Source organism: Pipistrellus kuhlii, unplaced genomic scaffold, assembly GCF_014108245.1.
Source record: "Pipistrellus kuhlii isolate mPipKuh1 unplaced genomic scaffold, mPipKuh1.p scaffold_m20_p_3, whole genome shotgun sequence".
In the NCBI taxonomy this organism is placed as follows: domain Eukaryota; kingdom Metazoa; phylum Chordata; class Mammalia; order Chiroptera; family Vespertilionidae; genus Pipistrellus; species Pipistrellus kuhlii.
The window spans coordinates 39,628,970-39,649,891 of NW_023425529.1; the positions used below are offsets into that span (position 1 = coordinate 39,628,970).

At 40.3% G+C, this 20,922-nt stretch overlaps 1 protein-coding gene across 1 annotated transcript in view; it reads right to left on the reverse strand.

The window, feature by feature from the left end:
* SCAF11 (SR-related CTD associated factor 11) overlaps positions 1–15,339 on the reverse strand; it is a 76,069-nt gene extending 60,730 nt beyond the window's left edge. The window contains exon 1 of the mRNA XM_036456173.2: positions 15,105–15,339. The gene's annotated coding sequence lies outside the window, so the exon portion shown is untranslated. The remainder of the gene's footprint in view (positions 1–15,104) is intronic.
* Positions 15,340–20,922: the final 5,583 nt, after the last annotated feature.

The window sequence follows — 20,922 nt, forward strand, 5'->3', positions numbered from 1 at the left end:
GAATGAAACTCAGAATTTCAATTTTTGTTTTAATGGAATCATTTACATAATGTTAAGTTCGGAATATCTGTATCCTCCCTCCCACCCAAATCATATGTTGAAATACTAATCTCTAATGGTAATGGAATTAGTAAGTAGGGACTTTGGGAAGTACTTAAAAGTCACATGGATGGGATCCTCATAAATGGAATTCATGCATTAGAAAAGAAGCTTCAGAGAAATCCCTTGCCCTTTCTTAGGTGAGGATGCAAGGGAAACTCTAAGACCCAGAAGAGGGCATTCACCCAACCTCAGTGGCACCCTGATCTTGAATTTCCAGCCTCCAGAACTGTAAGAAATCAATTTCTGTTGTTTGTAAGCCACCCAGTTTGCAGTATTTTATTATAGCAGCCCAAATGGACTAAAACTCTGTTTTCAGTTGCCAGAAGTTCTTCAGAAGAGAAAATGGAACATGAGGAACAATTGAAAGAGCAACACAAGTAGTAAATATCTGGGTAAATAATTAACTATTGGCTCTTAAGGTTTTTAAAATATGATTGGTAACTAAAAGCAAATATTATAACACTTTCTAATAAGGCTTCCAATACATGCAGGCGTAATACAAGACAATTACTAGTACAACACAAAGGGGTAGGGGAAAGGGACCTATACGGAAATAAAATTTCTGTATTTCACTTGAGTTAGTAAAATAGTAATTCAAGATGAAAATTAAGTATATATGTTATAATCCCTAGAGCAACTTCTAAAATGTTAATAGGCAAAAACACAATACAATAAAATGGAATACTAAGAAGTGTTCAAATAACCCAAAGAAAGAGGTTACAGAACAAAACAGAGGGAAAACAGAAAATAAAATAATAAACCTAAACATAAATGTATCAATAACTAAAATAGGTGAAAGCATTATAGAATTACAGAGTTTATATCAGAAAAGGTCTCAAATCAATCATATGAACTTCTACCTTCAGAAACTAAACAGCAAAATATATACAAAGCAGGCAAAAGGAAGGAAACAGCAAAAATCAATGAAATTGAAAACAAAACAAAAAATCAATGAAACTAAAAGCTTTCTTTGAACAGATCAATAAAATGTAAACCTCTAGCAAGACTGATTAAGTAGAATAGCACTGAATAGCCCTAGTAGTATTTAAAGAAATTGAATTTATAGCTAAAAGTCTTCCAAAAAGGAAATTTCCAGGCCCAGATAATTTCCCTGGTGAATTTTACTGAACACTTAAAGAAGACATAACACCCATTCAATACATTATCTTTCAGAAAATGGAAGAAAAACACTTTCCAACTCATTTTATGAGTTTAGCATTACCCTAATACCAAAAACAAATGAAGATAATATAAGAAAAATAAATAATTGATATACTGGATTCAATAAAAATAAACAAAACTATAATAATACAAATTGTCAGTTATAGAATTAAGTCACAGGAATGTAATGCACTGAATAGGGGATTACATTAATAATCCTATATAGTAAAAGGCTTCCTTTATAATAAAAGGTTAATATGCAAATTGACCGAGCGGCTCAACACAGAAACTGCCCCCTGGTGGTCAGTGTGCTCCCACAGGGGGAGCACCCCTCAGCCAGAAGCCCTTATTTAAAAAGAAACAATAATACTCTTCCACATTAGCATCAGACATGGGCTACCTCCACCACACCTCCTACTGGGGATGGAACCCAGGCAAGTGCCCTGTCTGGGAATAGAACAGTGACTCCTGGTTCATAGGTTGATGCTCAACACCACTGAGCAACACCAGCCGGGCCTAAATATAATCTTATTATTGTACAAATGCTTTGAACACCCCAAGAGCAGAATTTTTGGTTGGTTATGTTTTTATAACTATTGTTAGCTATTACTTCTGACACATAGTATGTTCTCTAATTTATTGTAGCTCTTAAGAGTATTTTGTGAGATTATATCCATTTTACGTACAAAGAAAGAAATCAACTTGTCCAAAGTCACAAAGCCAGTGGTAATTATCCCCCTGGCAGAAAATAAAAACTATTAATTAAAGTCACTAGATAGTAGAAGTATTCAAACAATTAGAAACAGAAAAACTCTTAATTTAATGACTGCAAAATGACTGCCTTGGTCACTGTATTACAAGGATCCAGCACCTGTCTTCAAATGAGTGCCCAATAAATGGTTCTGAATGAATGATTTATGTATAACAATCATAGGTGATATTTACTCAGCACATTTTATCTGTCATGATTCTAAACTACACACACACACACATACACACAAGCGTGCGAGCGCTCAATAGGGAAAAAATTAACAATTCTGCAATGAATGGAAAGACAAAGGTTTTAAGCAGAGAAACAGTAACTATAAAAAAAAAAAAAAAAAAAAGTAACAGCCCAGCTGGTATGGCTCAGTGGTTGAGCATCGTTCTATGAACCAGTAGGTTATAGTTCAATTCCACAAGCCTGGGCTGAGGGTGCAACCACCAGTAGAAAAGGTGCAGGAGACAGCCAATCAATGATTCTCTCATCATTGATGTTTCTCTCTCTTCCTCTCTGAAATCAGTAAAAATATATTTTAAAAAAGGAAACAAATGGAAATTTTATAAAATGCAAATACAAAGGAAAGTCAGTGAATGTGATAATATGTCAACAAAAATAATCTAATCTGAAAAACAGAAAAATAAATGATTGGAAGAAAATGAGTCTCGGGGCCTGTGGACAACATCCAAAGTTCTATTCATGTCATTTGAATTCCAGAAAAAAAGAGAAGAAAGAAACAGGTACAGGAAAATATCTGACGGAACAAGGCCCCCAAAATCTCCCAAACTTGGTGAAAGCACAAATTTAAAAACTCACAAAGTTCAGCATATACAAAATATGAATAACTCAAAAAAGATAAACATGTCCTGACAAATCATAATCAATTTCAGAAAAGCAATTGTGAGCGGGTGCAGGCCAGGCTGAGGAACCACCCACACACACACACACCGCCAGTGAACAAATTTCGTGCACCAGGCCTCAAGTATGGTAATAAACTTCAGGCTAAAGAGAAATGATACGAGAGAGAAACCTGAAGTTCCATTAACAAAGAACAAGAAAAAATAGCAAACAGCTAGATATAGATGAGATTATTTTTCTCATAAATTCACTGAAAATGCATGATTACTGAAAATAAAAATTATATAATTGTTTATAATGTTTTCATTGTATGTGTATGTAGTACATATGACAAGTATAACATAAAGGTCAGTGGGGGGAGTTGTAGGGTTTCTACATTTATTCAAGTGGTAAATATGAAGTAGACTGAATATTTAGGTATAGATATACTCAAGGCCCAATGCATGAAATTCATGCAGGCGTAGGGTCCCTAGGCCTGGCCAGCAATCAAGGCTGATTGGGGCCTTCCAGCTGCCAGCCGGAGCCTTCCTTCATTCCGCACCGCCCCCTGGTGGTCAGCACACATCATAGTGAACAATTAAACTCCTGGAACTCCCAAGGGGTCACTGTAGTATTGGCCTTTCATATAGATATAGATATAGATATAGATATAGATATAGATATAGATATAGATATAGATATAGATATAGATATAAGATAATAATTCTCATAGTAGCAATTAACAAAGAGATTATCAGACTGGAGTTTTAAAAAGACTGAATTAGCCAGGCCAGCTGGCTGGCGTGACTCAGTGGTGAGCGTCAACCTATGAACCAGGAGGTCTTGGTTTAATTACCAATCAGGATACATGCCTGGGTGGCAGTCTTGATTCCCAGTGGGAAGCGTGTAGGAGGCAGCAGATCAATAATTCTCTCTCATCATTGATGTTTCTATCTCTCCCTCTCCCTTCCTCTCTGCAATCAATAAAAATATATATTTCTTAAAAAGACTAAATTACATTCTGTCTACAAGAAACTCATTTTAAATATAAAAACACAGACAAAAGTTTGAAAAAGATATCCCATGCAAATAATCATCAAAGAAAATAGGAGTTGCTATATTAACATGATTTAAGCTTTCATGAAGTTTAACATGAAGTTTAAGTTAAACATGAAGTTTAAGCTTCTCTTAAGGACTTGATTGTATTTATTTTCCCACTTTCAATTTTAGTCTTATGTAGTTCTATATCAGTTTTGAAACAATAAAATTAGTTTGTTTCATGCATCTGCCTCATATTAGTCATATCTGGCATCTACGTAACGGGACATGTACAACAGTTCCTAAAGAAATATGGCCTAATGCAACAGAGCTGTCCTATCTGAAGGCTTCTCTATGACAAGGTTTTGAGGTGAATGACAGCTTACAAATTTTAAAATTATTAATATTTTACTCCCCATTAGAACATTAGTTTAAAGAAATAATTTGACAGGCCATCTAGGCATACAAAATAGTATTACAATTATATTTATGTTAACAGATCATGTATCATTTGTAAGCTGTTTCACTGAAAACAGCTTTCAAAAGAGTGTTGCTGTGGCTGCTCTCTTTAATGTTTATATTTGTTCTTGTTTACTCTAAGCTGTTGAACTACTACTGTGGTTAGGATATTGAGCCTGGCAGGCAGCAAAGTCTACACAAGACTGCAGGAAAGTAGACCCCATGGCGATTGTGGTATTTCATCAAGCAGACACTGGGGAATATGTTCAACATGAAGAGACATTGCTTAAAATGAAATAATCACAAGGATTTATGGCTGTGTGGACGGGCTTAGCTTTGTTTTAGTGTCTATGTAGATTCCACCAACATGTCGAATTTTGTCAACACTGTGACCTCTTTAGGGACTTCTTAGTTTAATATTCTATCTATCTAATACTATGGATAAATGCAGGCTAGGTCAAAAATAGGATTTTTGTGTTTGTTACCAAATAGAATAATATTGTGAGGGCTTCTTATTTTCAATAAAAGGTTCTAAATCATTGGAATTGAGAACAAGAGTAGACTTCTGTTACCTGAAACACTGTTTTCCACACTCATAAGAATACAACAGGTATTCATACTTACTAATACTATGAAAGACAGATATTGCTGTATCATAATAGTAGGCCATGTCGAGGATTTTACCAGGACAAATAAAATTTGGATAAAATACTAAGGGCAATTTATTCTGCCCATTTTCCTTATGGCAGGTGCTGTGTGGTATGGAAGAAAACTTGAATTCTAAATCTAATTCTAATACCTACCATCTCTATGATGCTTCAGAGAATTCATTAAATTTTAATGAGCTTCATTTTCTTCTGCTTAAAAAACAACAGCTTTAACTATCTACCTAAGAATAGTTTTTAGAATTAGAAATCATGATTGCAAAGCACCCTAGCACAGTGCCTGGCAAATAACAGGATTTGAATAAATGTAAGAATTGTGTTTTTGTTGCATATACTAAGTGCTTCTGCTACTAAGAATAAGATCTAATGAGTTATAATTTCATTATATTATTCTGGCTTTTTCAAGCTGTTTTCTCAATCTTTCTTTTTCCAGGATCTCAGGTTGAGCATTATTTTCATCCCCTTTGTTTCTAAAACATTTTCCTTATGAACCTTTACTTACATTACTGGACTGGACAAAAAAACACTAATCAGGGACCCTAAAATAATTTACTTTCTTCATTCCTCCCTATGCTTTCCCAAATAATTTTTAGAATTATTAAATAATTATTTATTTTAAATATATTTTTATTGATTTCAGAGAGGAAGAGGGAGAGTTAGAAACATCAATGATGAGAGAGAATCACTGACTGGTTGCCTCCTGCATGGCCCCTAATGGGGATCATGCCACAACCTGGGCATGTGCCTTTGACTGAAATCGAACCTGGGACCTTTCAGTTCGCAGGACAATGCTCTATCCACTGAGCAAAACCAGCTAAGGCTATTAAAGTATTTTTTTAAATGAAAAACATTTCACATAGAAATATTTTTTAAATTACTGTAATGTAAGTAATTTCCCTAAGAAATATACTGCTTATTTTAAATGCCAAAGATGACATCTCTAAATGTAAGACATTTTTTTAAATAAATATATATTTTATTGATTTTTTTTTTACAGAGAGGAAGGGAGAGGAATGGAGAGCTAGAAACATCGATGAGAGAGGAACCACTGACCAGCTGCCTCCTGCACACCCCCTACTGCGGATGTGCCTGCAATCAATGTACATGCCCTTGACCGGTATTGAACCTGGGACCTCTCAGTCCACAGGCCGACGCTCCATCCACTGAGCCAAACCAGTTTCAGCAAAGTAAGACATTTTTTTAATTACACAAACATACAAAAAAAGCCATATTAAAATACCCCCTCCAGGTGCAAAAAAAGTAGGGGTGGAGAAATAGGATACAAAAGATGAATAGCAAGATAGCATACGTTAAGTACCAACCATGAGATAAGGCATTTTTCAGGATTAACTTAGAATGAATTCACTTGGACAGCAATAGAATATAAGATCAAAGACATAATTATAAGCCCATGTAAAGAAACTTTAAGTCCAAGGTAGGACTTAAATTCTGTTTTGTAAAAAGCAGAGAATCAATAAGGAAAAACCTCCTTTTCCCATCTACCTATTTTGGAATAGTTCCTGAAATGTTTAAATTGGGGTTTTTAAAGATAATGCAGCAACACAAAGTGGAGAAAGAGAGGAAAGTATAAAAAATGAGTTAGGAACACATCAAAAGTATACTGTGGAATAGTAAAGAAGGCCTGCAGATATAGATAATCAACAAACCTGTTATACAGAATTATGGGTTGAGAGAGTGCTTACCTTGTATCAGGTAATGACTGCATGCCTTTGCACGTTTAACCCTCAAAATTCCATACCACAGTATATTTAAAAAACTAGAATGCCACATTTAAAAGGCTAGAAAATCACTCACTAAATGGAATAAGGATATGAAACATAGAGAAAGTTAGCTGCTATTGCCACTGGACTTAGGTAAATGTATTTAGTTAAAACAGATGAGAGAAAAAACAAAACAAAAAAAACAAGATGGTGGCCTAGGTAAGCACCTAAGCTGCAGCCTAGCACAATTATTTCAAAACAACAACTAAAAGACAGAATGGACATCATCCAAAACCACAAGAAAGCTAGTGGAGTGGAAAATCTACAACTAGAAAGGAGAGAAGCTCACGGATTGGATTGGGAGCCGCGAAGTGCTGAGGTAGGGTGACGCTCGTGTGCAGAGAGGAAGGGCGGCCGAATGCCTGGCTGGCGGGAGGGGAAAGGATTTCCCGATTGCACTGAACCCTTTCCGATTGCACTGAACCCCAACCCGGCGAAAACCCCGGGAACCCACCCACGCTCTTACGAGTGGAGCCCGGACTGTAGAGAAAGGCACCTGGAGACTCAGAGACTGGGGGACAGGGGGAGCGGGAGCCACAGTGGGCAGGGTTTATAGTCACGCACGAGTGCGAGCAGAGGGGTCTGACAGCGGAGGTTGCTGCAGCCTCTCCATAGCGGAAGGAGTCAGAAGCTTCAGACTACAGAGTCCCAACCCAATTCTGGGCAAGCCCCTGGGGCACCCATGGTCTTGCACAGGGAATCTGGACAGTCAGGCGAAAACTCAGGGAGGCAGAGGTCTGACGCTCGTGCACAAGGGCAGGGCTGTCAGGAAGCCAAGACTGTCAGCTCAGCCCTGAGACTCCGCCCCATCCAAGCTGAGCACAGAGGCTTTTGCAATTTTGCAAGTCTGAGCCTATAAGACTGTCTCCATTACAGAAGGTATCCCAGAGTAGACATAGCTGATACTCACATCCAATGGTCCTGGAGGTCAATTCTTCCCAGTAATAGCAACAACAATTGAGACTTAACTACAACAAGGCTGTACACGCAGTCCACAAAGGGGAGCACCAAGAGTGTCTACCTCAGGTAACTGGGGAGGCTGACCAGGAGGTCACCAGTTTGATTCCCAGTCAGGGCATATGCCCAGGTTGTAGGCTTGATCCCCAGTAGGGGGCAGCCAATCGATTATTCTCTCTCATCATTGATTTTTTTTTCTCTCTCTCTCCCCCTTCCTCTCTGAAATCAATAAAAATATATATATTTTAAAAGAAATAAGTTAATATAGCTCATTTTTATTTTTTTGTTAATCCTCACCTGAGAATATTTTTCCGTTGATTTTTAGAGAGAGTAGAAGGGAGGGGGAGAGATAGAAAGAGAAACATGGATATGAGAGAGACACATCAACTAGTTGCCTCCCGTCCCAACTAAGGTTGGATATTGAGGTATGTGCCCTTGACCAGAATCGAATCCAGGACCCTTTACTCCACAGGCTGAAGCTCTATCCACTGAGCCAAACCGGTAGATACAATTTAATATATTATAACACACACACCACCACTACCACCACCACCACCACCACCACCACGTCTCTATATGCTGCCATTCTGCCCTAAGTGTTGAAGCAAAATTCGTGAGCAAAATGCCATAGGATGGTGAGGAGACCCAGAGTGAGGAGCTCAAGTAGAAATGTGAGATCCTTACCACAACGTATGAGAAGTGTGGAGTGAGACATGCATCCTGGCACAAGGTGTTAGGGCTTAAGTAGAGTGAAAATATTATGCAACATGGAGAGAGCAACAGTGCCAATGGAAAATATTAGTAGCTATAAACAGAGGATTGATCATGTAAGCAAATAAACTAAGAATAATGGGAGCAAGGTATCTCCTTATAAAAAAAGGGAATTATAAATTTAGAAAGGGAGGACATTGTAACCACTATAGATTGAAATTGTTGCCAACTCATTATTTTTCTATACAAATATATAAATGAATATAGCACCAAATCTTGGTTTCTAAATAACTTTTTCCACTTAAAAAAAAAATCTCCTTGAAGAAATTGTTGGTTCTAAGGTAAGTAACTGGGAAAGTTCAGTTGAGCCTGGAACATTTTCTTATATCAAAAAGTAAGGGAGTACTCAAAGCAAGCAAAGCAAGTCAAAAAAACACAGAAACTACCTTGAAAGGACTTTCACTGGCCAAAGCTGAGACAATCTGAAAATGTATAAATAGCAAATTTGATAAGGAATGGATTATTTATACAGTCTCAAAATACTTCCCCACACTCTTTTAATTACTAAGGGGGGAGGAGGAACTTTATAGTAAAGAAGCCTGGAAGACTTTATCTTAATCAGGCGATCAAAGTGGATATTAGCATATCAGCAATGACAAAAACAGAAATTGTATGCCATCTAATAGAATACAATGAGAATATAGCATCATTACTGTAAAACTCCTGCCAAAAAAGGCACAATCTGAATCCAACCATAAGGAAAATCAGGCAAATCCAAATCGAGAGACATTTTACAACAAAACTAACATGTAATATTTTAAAGTGTTCAGGAAAATCAAGAAAAGACTGAGGTATACCTAGTCCTACATTGAAGGAGTGTAAAAAGACATTAAGACCAAAAGCAAAACAGAGTTGTAAACTAGATCCTTTTGTTACAAAGAAAGTTACTTTGGAAACTGGCAAAATTTGAAGGAGCCTTAGGGTTAGGTGGTAATAACATAGCAATGTCAATTTCCTAATTTTGATATAATTTATGTAACAAAGTCCTTGTCCAAATGAACCTGCAACTAACTCTCAAATGGTTGGAAGGGGGAGTTCTTTGTACCTGTACTTGGAACTTAAGCAGGATGCTATCTGCAACTCACTCTCAAATGATTCAGGGGGGAAGTTTTTGTATTATACTAGGAACTTTTCTAAAAGTTTGAGATTGTTTTTTAAAAAAAGATTACCTACAATATTCACTTACAGCAGCTAAAACTAGCATATAAGCAAAACAGCACTCCTTTCAAATGAAGAATACATATGTTTCCTCTTCTTGATATAGTAGTTACCCCTTATCCACAGAGGATATGTGGGTAAGGGGTAACTTATATGTGGATAAGATTCCCAGTGGATGCCTGAGACCATGAATAGTACGAAACCCTATATACTATGTTTTTTCCTATACACATATTGGTAAAGATTAATTTATACATTAGGCACAGTCGGAGACTAACAATAATAATAAAGTAGAACAAATTGCAATATATTGTAATAAAAATGATATCAATATGGTCTCTCTCTCTTAGCAGAAGAGCACCAATTTATTTTTGCTTCTTCACAATTTCAGATAGATTTGTTCTTACTGTAGACCTTAGCAACCTTAGCATTCAATTTCTTTTTCTTTCCTAGTGCATACAATTTTTTTTCCACCTTATTTAGTCTAGAATTTTCACGTTTCCACTTACAGGAAGCACTTCATGGCTTCTCTTTGTCATATTTTTCGGCATACCACTACTCTTGCGTTTTGGGGTGATTATTTTTTAAGTAAAATAAGAATTAACACAAGCACTGTGATACTGCGACTAATCTGATAACCAAGACAGCTACTATAAGCCACTGGTAGTACATATACAATGTGATTACGCTAAGATGACTCATGTTCAAGGCGGGATGGAGAGGGATGGCATACAATTTAAAACTTATGAATTGTTTACTTCTGGAATTTTCCACTTAATATTTTTGGATCGCAGTTGACTATAGGAAACTGAAACCACAGAAAGCAAAACTGTGGCTAAGGGGTGATTACTGTATAAGAAAAGACTACATTATTTATGGGCTTAATGACTTTTGATCTATATTTACACTGCCCAAAACAGTGTAATATTCTGATTGCACTGGACATGTATTTCAAGCCACCTGTTGCAGCCAGCTACTGTATTAAGCAGGATAGATATAGAATACTTTCAACAACACATTAAGTTCTATTACTAGGTAACACTGATATGGAATTTGGGAGCTCAGTTCCTAACTTACTAAAGGCCAAAGAGTCATATGGACTTGGGTATAGATTCTTAGGAAGCCATTTAACTTCTCTAAAGCCTCAGACTCCTTTCTGTAAAATGGACTAATACACCCAACATCGCAAGGCTGTTGAAAAGATCAAATAAAATGTATGTAAAATGTCTAGGACAGAGCGTTTGGCACATAGCAAATATCTGATAAACATTAGTTCTCTTCTGTAATGTGGGTAGATAATTTCTTCATCTTATTGTCCTGCTTACTATCTAGCTCAAAAGGCCAATGAGCTCCCAAAATGTTAAATTCATCAACAATGGCCTTATTGACCACTCTCCCCTTGAAATACAGGCATACCTCAGAGGTATTGCAGGTTTGGTTCCAGACCACAGCAATAAAACAAGCTGTAATCTTTTTGTTGATGGGGGTTTTTTTCCCTTCAATTTGTAAAAAACAACTGTGAAGTGCAAGTAAACAAAGTGCATTAAAATGACTTTATTCTATCCTTTGGTTCTGTAATACCATACTCATCTTCCCACTTCTCTGACTTCCACAGTATTCTTTGGGAGCTCATATTCCTCCGGCAAACTTTTTTTTTATGTTAGAGGCCATTATGATTGCATTCTAGCATCTTTTTTCCCCTTCCCTAGGCAATTCCACCTATAGTTTCAAATACCAATGTAAGAGACTTCAATTTTCTATTTCCATAACATATCTTTCATCTGAATTTTAGAACATGTATCTAATTGCCAACAATCATTTCACCCTGAAAGTTCCAAAGGTATGTTCAATCCTAGTGTCAGAATCAAAAGAACATGGTTCTCACCTGGTAACACCATGAACCTAGTTGTTTAACTCAAAAATCATCTTTGAAATTTTTCTCTTCCTCATCTTCAATCCTTCAACTAACTGAGAGCTATTGATCTTAAATCCTATTCACTGTTGCCCATTTCCACATTTCTCATCCTAATTCAAGCTATTCTCATCTCTTCTATGATTAAGTCTTAACTGATTTTCCCACATCCATTCTTACTGCCCCTCCTCCCTTTCAATACACAACACTACAATACTAGTTCTGCCTTCTGAGACTATCAAAATTCAGTCTAGTTTGGCTTCTAAACGACATTTTAAACAGTTAAGATAGTTATACCACTGTACTCTTAGCTTAGCATTCATAGTTCCTTCTATATTCTGACATCTGTTTTAGGGTCACATGCTGTCATAATCTCTAAAAATGTGTACCCCTTCCCCTGAACATAATGCATGGAGCGAAGTAAGTTAGCAGTTATGCAAAAACTGTGAGACTTGCACAGTTTAAAGTTTCAAACCATAATGACTATTGTTAGTTTTTAAATGTTTCCAGCTGAAAGGTGTTAACCCATTAAATATATATTAAGTATCTACTACCCTGTTTCCCTGAAAATAAGACAGTGTCTTATATTAATTTTTTCTCCCAAAGTTGCGCTAGGTCTTATTTTCAGGGGATGTCTTATCTTTCCATGCACTAGGTCTTATTTTCGGAGGATGTCTTATTTTCGGGGAAACACGGGTATGTGTCAGGCATTGTTCAGCTGTTTGGGGACAAAACAGTAACCAAAACTGACAAACCCTATTCACACAGAACTTGCATTAGAATGAAGAAGAAATACAATGAACTTAAGTTAGTAAATTATACAGTATATTGGAAAGTAATAGATGCTACAGGAAATAACTGGCTTAAAAAGGATGAGGGAATGTGAGAGGAGGGCCTATTTTATAGAGTAGTCAGAGAAGTGCTGGAGAAAGAGTGAGGTAATGAAGTCAGAAAGGAAGAAGAGACACAAAACATTGAGCCATAATAGGACTATGAACTTTAATATTGGCTGAGAAAGATAGCCATTTGAGAAGAAAAGTGACAAGATCTAACAAACTTTAACAGGTCACTCTAGCTGTTGAGACTATAGGTGAACAAAGGTCAGTGAGACATTTTACGAAGCTGTTTTGCAAGTGAGAGATGATGATGTTTTTACATTTAATTTTATTTTGTTTGTGTGTTTTTTCTTTTACTTTCTTGTTTTCACATTTTATATTGAAACTTTATGTGCCTAAGCACTAGGAAATTACAAAGCCACAACTTAAAAAAAAAAAAGACTGAGGATAATGCAAAGATGAGTTAGTTCTTGGGAATAACAACAGATGATACTGGCTATTTTAAATCTGAGCTCTACTCTGTGCTACTAACGGTTATCACTATTCAGATGCACCAAGATGCAAAACTATTAATTTATTCTTTGGGTCAGAGGACATAAATAAGAATTCAGGTTTTAAGCTTCTTTATTTCACGAGTCAAGATCCAATTTATATCACTAAAAGACAAGGGTAAGTATGGCAAAGCTTGCCAAATAAGTTAAAACGAATATGCTAGAGATGTATGACTTTGTATTACTTTTATGCCTGCTACTCTCTCTAGTTTGGTTTTACAACTGTCTCTCACTGATGTACAGTCACTATTTGAATATAAAACGAAGTAATTAATATAACTTGCAAGCACCAAAAAAATATAGTGAAAAAGTGTAGCAGCAATAAGAATTGCTAATTAAAACACACAACCTCATAATGCATTAAAAAATATAAATTCAGATTAACTTTTATGTCTGTATGAAATAAAAATATGCAAATATAATTTCAAAATTTCTTCTGCCCAGTAAATTAAAACAACACAAACAAAAGGCCCATAAACATTTTATTGCAGCTATTTACCAGTAACAAAAAAGTGAGATGATAAAGCCAACTGCCAAAGAAGCAGGAAAGAGAAAGCAGTGATCTAGAAACTTCCTTATACATCAAAATTTGACTACTACTATCAGTAAAATAATAAAAAAAAAAACACCTGTTATTTAAGAATGTTTTGCCTTCAACATTCTGCTACCAAGCTAAGTAGTTATTTGTATGAATTAACCTTTCTTTTTAAAAAAGAGAAAAATACACTTCAACATGCCTTTTCCAAAATTCGGTGAAAATTCCCAATCTGGGAAAATTTAACATCAGCATTTACTAGCCAAAACATTTTATTTAATTTTTTTTTCCTGATCACTTTTGCTTAAATAGTTCACTGGTAGTATGATAATATGTTAGTTAAAATGTAATCCAAAATGAATGGAAAACACAACTCAGAGACACTGTATGTAATGTGGTACCCTATTCCATATAATAAAAAAAAAAAAAACCCTAATATGCAAATCCACTGAACAGCAGAACAACCGGTCACTATGAGGTGCACTGACCACCAGGGGGGTAGACGCTCAAGGCGAGAGCTGCCCCCTGCTGGTCAGCGCGCTCCCACAGGGTGAGCTCACTCAGCCAGAAGCAGGGCTCAAGGCTGTGGAGCGCAACAGCGATGGCAGGAGCCTCTCCCACCTCCACTGCAGGCTGGAGGCCAGGAGTGAGGGCCTGGGGCTGCGAGAGCCCCCGCTGCAGGAGGGATGTCTGACTGCTGGCTGAAGATCAGGCCTTAGGCAGGCGGCATGCCCCAAGAGGATCAGGCCTCTAGAACTCTACTGGAAGTATTTTAAAATTCAATTATTTGAATCTGTGAATGCTCTAATCAACTCCTTTGAATCAAGTGTTGGCTTTAAAAAAAAAAAAAAAAAAATGTGTGTGTGTGTGTGTGTGTAGGTGGCAAGCCCGCCAGCAATCTGAAGGTCTCTAATGGTTCCAAACCTCTGGGTGTGAGGGGAGGCGGCTGCTGAGGCTAGGTTTAGATCTCCCGACCCTTTTGTTGTGGGCCCAGAAAACGGGTCTATAAAACTCTGGGGGTGGGAGGAGGGTCTGGAACGCAGAGCCCGGGGCAGGCGCCGTCCCCGGCCGTGCGCGGAGAGGTCACGGCGAGCAAAGTTTGGTTTCACTCGCGGGCTCGGGAGCAATTGACAAAGCCAAGGCTCCCGGGACAGCGGACCGAGGCCGGAGCTCCCGGAAGCCCGGCGGGACACGTTTCCCCGGGGGAGGGGCAGTGCGTGCGGGGAGGAGGGGAGAGCCCGGCGGCGGAGCCCCCTGCCCGCCCCGCGCCCGGGGCCGGGGCCACAGGCCGGGCGGGGAGGCGCCGGCTAGGCCACAGGAGGAAACGGGACCGGAGCCGGCGGCCAGGCGGCGCCCGCAGCGGGGCCTCCCGGGCGGGGAAGCACAGCCCTTCTCGCCGCCGCTTCCCCCGCCTCGAGAGGCAGCTCCAACTTTCCTCCGAGCGCAGGACGTCGCCTGGGCCCCGCGAGGTCCCCAAACTTTGTCCGCCGCCCTCCCTGCCCCCGTCGCCAGCCTGCAACCCCCCACCTCGTCCCGGCAGCTGCGCGAGCCCGTCCAGCCCCGAGGTCGGCCCGTGTTTACCTCAGGCCGAGGTCGAAGCGCTGGCTCCACCGGCGGCGGCGGCGGCGGCGGCCCCACGGCAGGTCCCTAGGTCCCCGTCGTCACGCCGCTGCCAAGTCCCCAACATGGACTCCTTAGTCCGCTCGGAGGTGTTCCGGGGGCCCCCCCGGGGGCGCCGGGCCGGGAGGCGGCGGAGGCGATGAAGGGAGCGGACCGAGCTGCGCTGCTGCTCCGCGCGGCTTGCGCCACCGCTGCTCCCCCTCCCCCCGCCTTGTCTGGCCTCCCTCCCTCCCTCCCTCCCTCCGGGCCCGCTCCCCCGCCCTCCGCGCCGCTCCGCGCCGCGCCGCCCGGCGCCGCTACTAGTCGACACACTACGGCGGCGATGACGACGGCGGCGGCTGGACGCGCTGCACGCACTCACCCTGCTCTCTGGCTCCGCGCGCGCCGCTGCAGAGCTCGACGGCGCCTCGCGGGGGCGCTAGCGAACCACCGTCTGCGACAGAGGAACGTGGCGGGCGGAGTCACGTCACGCGGCGTGAGAGCTGCAAAGAGACAGGCAGCGAGGGCTTCTGGGAAACATTCCCGGTCCCGCCTCTTTCCTCCCCTCAAATCCTCCCCCCGCAACCACGCGGGCTGTGCGCATGCGCCCTGCGCAGACCGCTGGAGTGGAAGCCGCTTTGGCGGCGGGTCGGAGGAGCGGCTGCAGACGGTCCACAGGGCTTCCGGGGACCTGGATGTGAAAGGGCCCGAGCGGCGTTTGCTATCCCATTGTTATGGGAATCCGATGTCAAGAAAGCGTTCATAAGGTGTTTAGCGGCGGGTTGAGTTTTTTTACCAGGCAGCCTCGCTCACCTGAAATACATTCTGCGCGAAGGTTGAAATATATGAAACTTGTAAGCCTTCCTCGTTCTTCCCAACTGGTGGGCATTTTAAAAATTGCCGAGTGTAGGTTCGATAGTGGCTTAGGGTGATTCACTCACTCATTTGCCAGAGCCTACGATGTGGGGCGCGTGTGCCCTTGCCTACGGCTTCCCGCCCGGCTGTCAAATCTCATCTTGCCTCACCAGTATCTCTCCAGACTTTTGCAGAGTCACTGACTCTTTAAAAAAAAAATAAAAAAAAAATATATATATATATATATATATATATATATATATATAATTTTATTTTACTTTTACTGATTTTTTACAGAGAGGAATAAAGAGTTAGAAATATCGATGAGAGAAACATCAATCAGCTGCCCCCCACTAGAGATGTGTCTGCAACCAAGGCACATGCCCTTGACTGGAATCAAACCTGGGACTCTTCAGTCCGCAGGCTGATTTATGCTCTATCCTAGGGGTGTCGAACTCAATCAGAGAAGGGGCCAAAATCTAAAATCCAGCCTAAATCGCGGGCCGAATGGTTTACTGAACAGTCATAAACTGTCATTGTGATGGAAATGCAGCGGAGTGCAGTGATGACAGCGCGGTGCGGGCCACATTGCAAGGCCTGGCGGGACGGATTTGGCCCGCAGGACGGATTTGGCCCTCGGGCCTTGTGTTTGACACATGTGCAGTCTATCCACTGAGCCAAATCAGTTTCAGCATGAGTCAGTGACTCTTTCGCTCCATGTTTATTCTCCTGGACAATTTCTTCAAAGTACGCATGGCTCTCTCTGCTCTCGGTGTCCGCCCCTTCTACTGGGTGGTCCTGTCTACCCCCACCCCCAGGCCATGGTCCAGCCAGCCGCCCCCGGGGGAGGGTCCTCCTGGGCTGCCCCACCATGTAGCTTTCCCAGTCTCGGCTACAGGCCGCTTTGCGGCTCACCCCGTGTCCTGTCGTCGATCCCCTTAACTCCCTCTCTGGGCGCGTGGTCCTCTCCCAGCAGCCCATTATAAGATATATTTTCAAGAATGATTCATACAATCACTGAAAACTTTGTTCAAAGGATTGTATGATAGAACCAGGTTAAAAAAAAAAAATAACACTGTTATGAGCTATCCAACACTGTATAGCTTTGTTATGGATGCGTGTAAGCCTTCATCCTAGGGAATCAGACCTTTAGGAGTGTAACTCCAGATACTTTTTTTTTTTAAATCTTCACCCGAGGATATTTTCTCCATTGATTTCTAGAGAGAGAGAGAGAAGAAGGGAGGAGGAGAGACAGAGAGAAACATCGATGTGAGAGAGACACATTGACATGCTGCCTCCCACACCTGTCCCAACCAGGGCCAGGTATTTGAGCCTACAACCCAGGTGCATGCCCTTGACCAGAATGGAACCGGGACCCTTCAGTCTGCATGCTCACACACTATCCATTGGGCCAAACTGACTAGGGCCACACAGAGACTTTTGTTGCAACATTCTTCTGTGTTATTTTACATAAAAATCTATTTGGGGGAAAAGGACCTATCTTAAAGATCAAATGATAACTTTTGCCAAATAGAAATCTATGATTTTTCAAATTGAAAATAACAGTATACTGTTTCAGCAAAACTGATCAATACAAATCTTTTTGTATATTTAGTCACTGGTAGATTATACATTTTTCGTTTTTTACAGTTGGCCTCCTAGGTATTATGTGATCATGTTTTGAAAGAAAAATGCTCTTAATGATCATGTACTAATGGTTTCTACTCTCATGTGGAAATAGAAGAGGGTGGTGGTTTGTAACAGACCATCTCTTGCCTCCCTAGGGAGAAGACCATGTATATTTCCGTACACGCAGCATTCTTCTAATTGTGTTTGCATGCTGAAGATTTATTATCTTCACTGTTGTTTCAATATTTTTACTTATAATAAAATACAAATTAAATAAATAAATGAACTATAAAAAACTATAAAATGCAGGAGTAAAGATTGACATTCCAATCATCACCATCAACACTTTAGTTTTGATTGTAACCATTAAAAAGCATGAGTATATGCATCATAAAACAGCATTCAACTGAACGCCCAGTTGGTGAGTTGCAGTTTAACTGACACTTAAAGTAGCAAACCTGTCACAGAGCAATAGAAACCTATTAATGGCAACTTTAAAAAAGAAGGGTAATCAGTGTATTGATTTTTGACAGCTTTATCAGAAATAACTGCTATTATTAATTTACCATTATAAATTGAATACAAAATAAATTTCAAATTAAGAGGGGGAATCTATCTATATATAAAAAAGCCCAAGTGACCATCACAACTGAACAGATGACAGAACAGGTTGCGTGGGGCAACCAGGCCAGCAGAGGGGTTAGTGAGGGGCAACCAAACAACCAAGCAGCAGGCTGTGTGGGGTGACCAGGCCTGCAGTGGGGGCAGATGGGGGTGACCAGGCCGTCATAGGGGGCAGTAAGGGGCAACCAGGCTGGTAGGGGGAGGGAGCATTTGGGGGCAACTAGGCCGGCAGGGGAGGCAGTTGGGAGTGACCAGGCTGGCGGGGGGGGGGAGTTAGGGGTGACCAGGCAGACAGGCAGGTGAGCAGTTAGGAGCCAGTGATCCCGGATTGTGAGAGGGATGTCTGACTGCTGTTTTAGGCCCGATCCAGCATTCGGACAACCCCAAAGGGGTCCCCGATTGGAGAAGGTGAAGGCTGGGCTGAGGGGACCCCTAGCCCGTGCACAAATTTCATGCACCGGACCTCTAGTATATACATAAAAGCCTAACCGACTAAACTGAATGACCTGTCAACTAGTCACTATGACACGCAGGAGCTGCCCCCTGGTGGCTAGTGTGCTCCCACAGCCAACCTTCCGAGGTCCCTTCCCACTGGCAACCTCCTGCAGCCCTGATTGGCCAGGATGAGGGACCCCACCTGTGCATGAATCCCTGCACTGAGCCTCTAGTCAAGGTATAAAGACATTGGATTAAGTGGGAAACAAATACGAACTCTGTCATTTAAGATCTTTGCAGTTTTGAAACAAATCACCTAATTTTTCTGATCCTGAGTTTCCATATCTGTTACAATAGAAGTTTTTATTTTAATGATCTGTTGCACTTTTAGAACAGAAGCATATGAATTCAGTTTAATCAAAACCTAACCAAATAGCCGAAGCCGGTTTGGCTCAGTGGTAGAGCGTCGGTCTGCAGACTGAAAGGTCCCAGGTTTGATTCCAGTCAGGGGCATGTACATTGGTTGAGGGCACATCCCCGGTAGGGGTGTGCAAGAGGCAGCTGGCCGATGTTTCTCTCTCATCAACATTTCTAGCTCTCTATCTCTCTTCCTTCCTCTCTGTTAAAAATCAATAAAATATATTTTTTTAAAAAAACCTAACCATATATACAATATCTTAGTAAGGAGTGAAAAATGATTGCTATTAGGAAAAGTTAATTTACAGGAATTTTTAAAAGCCAATGGTTTTTGTTTTTACAACTCTGAAGAATTTTAATCAGGATTATACTGATTATCATCCAGTTGTTTTCTTTATGGAACTAAATTTATTTCAGCAACGATCAGTTGGGTATCTATAATCTGTGAGGTACTGTGAAATGATTATAAGTAAATGAATATTGTTTCAGACAGTTTAGTAGATAAGACAAGTCTAAAAACAAACTAAGGATGACATAAATGTTATAAAATTAATAAAAACAAAGTGTTGAGTGAAGTAGGGGATGTCAAATGAGGAAGAGACTATAAAAAGGACCAAAGACAATTTAATAAAAGCAAATCTGAACAAAATACAGTGTATCCTTGAACATTGATTTGAGCTAAATGGGTCCATTTATACACATATCTTTATTATCAACATCTGTACAGTACTATAAATGTATTTTCCTTATGGTTTTCTTAATACAATATTTTTCTTTCCTCTACCTTACTTTTATTGTAAAAAGACAGTATATAATTCATATAAACATACAAAATATATGTTAATTAACTGTTTATATTATCGGGATAAAGCTTCAGGTCAATAGTAGGCTATTAGTACTTAAGTTTTGGGGGAGTCAAAATTTATATACAGGTTTTCAATTTCCAGGAGTGAATTGTTCAAGAGTCAATTGCATAGTCAGGTATATTATTCCACATTTGAAAATTCTAGTTTATCTCAGATTGGTCTCCCAATCCCCACAGCACCTTTAACCTTTTTATCACTCCCCTCAAATCTCAACCTGTTAATCACTCCTGCTGAGCCCTTCAACCCTGAACCCAGCATAAGATTTTAGCACACATTTTTTAAAAGTATTTTATTGGTTTCAGAGAGAAAGGGAGAGGGATAGAGAGATAGAAACATCAATGATGAGAGAGAATCATTGATTGGCTGCCTCCTGCCTGCCCCTACTGTGGGGGATCGAACGCGCAACCCAGGCATGTGTCCTCAGCTGGAATTGAACCTGGGACCCTTTAGTCCACAGGCCAATGCTCTATCCACTGAGCCAAACCAGCTATGGCTAGCACACAGTCTTTATAGGAAATAACTTCCTCAGCTTCTTTCCCTATATCTGCCAAGTCCGTATATAGCTGTCTGTATCCACACACACTTTTCCTCCCTCACACAGGAAGAACAAACTCTCGTCTCACTAAGGCTTAACTTTCTTCCTACTTGTCCCGTAAATCTGTCCCAGATTTTGGGATTTACAGACGGTTAACATTTCTAACCTTTTGGGAACTGACAGTGCTGCTAGCTTTTTTAACCTTGACAAATAACAGTATACATTTTACGATCCTCCCATCTCTTATCACCATGATTTCATAAAAGAATGCATTTGCAACACCAAATACTAAGCTCTGTGCACTACTCTGTTTTCCTGTGGAACAGTGACGCTATCTGGTGCATTTGGGACTCTGTCTGAAATGGTCCCCTGCGTCCCCTCCGGGCCTGCTCCATGGGTTATGCTGTTTTCAATATTTTTAAAATCTATTCTTTACTGG